Source organism: Somniosus microcephalus, unplaced genomic scaffold (genome assembly GCF_052327205.1).
Source record: "Somniosus microcephalus isolate GS21.2 unplaced genomic scaffold, FLI_Smic_1.0 scaffold63, whole genome shotgun sequence".
Taxonomy (NCBI): domain Eukaryota; kingdom Metazoa; phylum Chordata; class Chondrichthyes; order Squaliformes; family Somniosidae; genus Somniosus; species Somniosus microcephalus.
Genome location: NW_028225250.1, coordinates 827,501 through 830,000, shown reverse-complemented (window position 1 = coordinate 830,000; position 2,500 = coordinate 827,501). Strand labels below are relative to the sequence as shown.

General features: G+C 54.2%; 4 non-coding genes across 4 annotated transcripts; all 4 read left to right on the top strand.

Annotated features, from left to right (window-relative positions):
* Positions 1 to 373: 373 nt before the first annotated feature.
* trnar-acg (transfer RNA arginine (anticodon ACG)) lies at positions 374 to 446 on the top strand. Its single transcript has one exon. It is a non-coding gene; the product is annotated as a tRNA-Arg (tRNA).
* An 88-nt stretch (positions 447 to 534) lies between these two features.
* trnam-cau (transfer RNA methionine (anticodon CAU)) lies at positions 535 to 607 on the top strand. Its single transcript has one exon. It is a non-coding gene; the product is annotated as a tRNA-Met (tRNA).
* Positions 608 to 1,621: 1,014 nt separating this feature from the next.
* On the top strand, positions 1,622 to 1,694 carry trnar-acg (transfer RNA arginine (anticodon ACG)). Its single transcript has one exon. It is a non-coding gene; the product is annotated as a tRNA-Arg (tRNA).
* Positions 1,695 to 1,782: 88 nt separating this feature from the next.
* trnam-cau (transfer RNA methionine (anticodon CAU)) lies at positions 1,783 to 1,855 on the top strand. The gene has a single exon. It is a non-coding gene; the product is annotated as a tRNA-Met (tRNA).
* The last annotated feature ends 645 nt before the right edge of the window (positions 1,856 to 2,500 follow it).

Below are 2,500 nucleotides of genomic sequence, written 5' to 3'. Positions count from 1 at the left end.
TCAAAGGCACTCCCTGCTGGTGTGCAGATGCAACTGCTCAAGCAATGGAGGTGTCCTGTGCCTTAGCAGCAACATGTAAACTAGCGTCAAGTTAAGAGCACTGCCTTGAGCTAACAGCTCCTTACCGCTCACTTACTGCACAAGAACGCCCGCTCCTTCAAGCCGGAGTCGAACCAGCGACCTAACGACGACTTTGCTTTGCTTTTTTTCCACTGCAGTCCTCCGCTCTACCACCTGAAAATCGAAGGGAAGCGGCAAAGGTGTCTCGCTTTGGTGATTGTCCGCCGTGCGCCTTTTGACGCTCCCGGCCTGGTGTACCTGCTGATGCCGCAGTGTTGTGGGACTGTGAGTTGCCAGCTGCTCTGTACAGGCTGGGCCTGTGGCGCAATGGATAACGCGTCTGACTACGGATCAGAAGATTGTAGGTTCGACTCCTACCTGGCTCGAACTTTTTTACGCACTTTGCATTATGGCGCTAGATGCCTCGCAAGCGCACCTACTTGGTCATGCTGCCCAGCAGTTTGCATGGCAAGTGCCTTCTTAGCGCAGTAGGCAGCGCGTCAGTCTCATAATCTGAAGGTCCTGAGTTCGATCCTCAGAGAAGGCATTGATACTTGCAAAGCATTTTTATCCCTCATCTCAGCTTTCCATTTTTGCTGCACAAGACTATCGACAAGACTTGCTGCTACGGCACACCAAAGGATTTGATGTCCCTTGGCCCCTCTGTACCTCAGCGTGTGGAGACCCTTCGGAAGTACACGGGTTCACCGACAGCTGACACCACTGTTGCGTTTGAGCCATTGCCCCGAGCCAAAAGAGGAGTGGAAAATGCAGGCATCGATCCCGCTACCTCTCACATGCAAAGCGAGCGCGCTACCATTTGAGCTAATTCCCCAGCTGCGTCTTACAATTGCACCAAGTTTGCTTCTCAGTAGCTCCTTAGCACTCGCCTCTGAGTTGCTGCGCCACCAGCAGGGATCTCCTGCTTTGGGTTAGCCCGCTCCCTGATCTCTTTCAACGCTTTGCTCCAATCGGCGTTACCGAGCAACGGCAGGGCGGGAAGTCAGAGAAATGGGGAAAGAAGCCGAGAAAGAGCCCGAGCCGACGGAAGGGAAGCGAGGTGACCGGAAAGTAGCAGCCGCCACGAGCGTGAGGGAGCAGCCGAGAGCCCTGTCTGACTGATAGATGAATTCTTTTGCCTGAGGTTTTGCCTGAAAGAGAGTGGTGGGTGTTTTGGTGCATTGCTGCTCAAAGGCACTCCCTGCTGGTGTGCAGATGCAACTGCTCAAGCAATGGAGGTGTCCTGTGCCTCAGCAGCAACATGTAAACTAGCGTCAAGTTAAGAGCACTGCCTTGAGCTGAAAGCTCCTTACCGCTCACTTACTGCACAAGAACGCCCGCTCCTTCAAGCCGGAGTCGAACCAGCGACCTAACGACGACTTTGCTTTGCTTTTTTCCCACTGCAGTCCTCCGCTCTACCACCTGAAAATCGAAGGGAAGTGGCAAAGGTGTCTCGCTTTGGTGATTGTCCGCCGTGCGCCTTTTGACGCTCCCGGCCTGGTGTACCTGCTGATGCCGCAGTGTTGTGGGACTGTGAGTTGCCAGCTGCTCTGTACAAGCTGGGCCTGTGGCGCAATGGATAACGCGTCTGACTACGGATCAGAAGATTGTAGGTTCGACTCCTACCTGGCTCGAACTTTTTTACGCACTTTGCATTATGGCGCTAGATGCCTCGCAAGCGCACCTACTTGGTCATGCTGCCCAGCAGTTTGCATGGCAAGTGCCTTCTTAGCGCAGTAGGCAGCGCGTCAGTCTCATAATCTGAAGGTCCTGAGTTCGATCCTCAGAGAAGGCATTGATACTTGCAAAGCTTTCTTATCCCTCATCTCAGCTTTCCATTTTTGCTGCACAAGACTTGCTGCTACGGCACACCAAAGGATTTGATGTCCCTTGGCCCCTCTGTACCTCAGCGTGTGGAGACCCTTCGGAAGTACACGGGTTCACCGACAGCTGACACCACTGTTGCGTTTGAGCCATTGCCCCGAGCCAAAAGAGGAGTGGAGAATGCAGGCATCGATCCCGCTACCTCTCACATGCAAAGCGAGCGCTCTACCATTTGAGCTAATTCCCCAGCTGCGTCTTACAATTGCACCAAGTTTGCTTCTCAGTAGCTCCTTAGCACTCGCCTCTGAGTTGCTGCGCCACCAGCAGGGATCTCCTGCTTTGGGTTAGCCCGCTCCCTGATCTCTTTCAACGCTTTGCTCCAATCGGCGTTACCGAGCAACGGCAGGGCGGGAAGTCAGAGAAATGGGGAAAGAAGCCGAGAAAGAGCCCGAGCCGACGGAAGGGAAGCGAGGTGACCGGAAAGTAGCAGCCGCCACGAGCGTGAGGGAGCAGCCGAGAGCCCTGTCTGACTGATAGACGACTTCTTTTGCCTGAGGTTTTGCCTGAAAGAGAGTGCTGGGTGTTTTGGTGCGTTGCTGCTCAAAGGCACTCCCTG